This window comes from Acyrthosiphon pisum, chromosome X (assembly GCF_005508785.2).
Source record: "Acyrthosiphon pisum isolate AL4f chromosome X, pea_aphid_22Mar2018_4r6ur, whole genome shotgun sequence".
Lineage (NCBI taxonomy): Eukaryota > Metazoa > Arthropoda > Insecta > Hemiptera > Aphididae > Acyrthosiphon > Acyrthosiphon pisum.
The window spans coordinates 54060732-54061544 of record NC_042493.1 but is presented as its reverse complement, the minus strand read 5'-3'; the positions used below and the strand labels follow the sequence as shown (position 1 = coordinate 54061544).

The window sequence follows — 813 nt, the reverse complement described above, 5'->3', positions numbered from 1 at the left end:
GTCAAAATTTAAAATTCCCAGTAATTTTCAAAAGCGCAAGAAAACCAAAGAAAAATTAAGGAAAAACGGGAATCTTCACGCAAAATCGATTTTTCACAAAATTTAATTTGGTTTTTGGTGTAACTTTAAAAAAAATGACCGTAGATACATGAAATTTTGACTGAATGTTTATATTAGCATTTTCTATACACCATAAGATTTTCAAAATATTTTGACTTATTTTGAGCTCTTTACGGACATTGTCAGTTTTCATTTTTTTTTAGTTTTTTTTCTAAAAATATCAATAAAATTTTATTTGTTGATTAAAAAAGCTTGAAAATTTAATAAAAGGCTCCTAGTATATTGTTTCAAAAGCAGATGAAAAATATTAAAAATCCTTAGTCACAGTTTTTTTTTATAAGCATTTAAAGTTCAAAAATTGACAAAATATGGAAAAATCTCGAAAATTTGCAAATTATTTTGAGTTAAGAATTCGTAAAAATTTTTCTTTTTAAATCTAAGATTTTAAAATTTAATACAAGATTCCTTATAAGATTATCTACCTTTATCAAACAAAAAATATCTATAAGAAAGTCAAATTAAATTTTTATGATCGTTTGAAATTCAAATTTTTACAACATTGGATATTCACTCGATTTCTCATGTAGCGATTTCCTTATTTTGTTGTAATTCAAAAACGAATAACTGTAGATACTTGAAAATTTCACTGAATGTTTATATTAGTATTTTCTATATACGATGAAATTTTGAAAATAATTTGACACTTTTTGAGCTGTTTACGGACATGGTCAGTTTTAAATTTTTTTAGTTTTT

General features: G+C 23.0%; 1 protein-coding gene across 3 annotated transcripts in view; it reads right to left on the bottom strand.

The window, feature by feature from the left end:
* Positions 1 to 813, bottom strand: part of LOC100161197 (RNA polymerase-associated protein CTR9 homolog) — a 49042-nt gene that overhangs the window by 18363 nt on the left and 29866 nt on the right. The window lies entirely within an intron of this gene.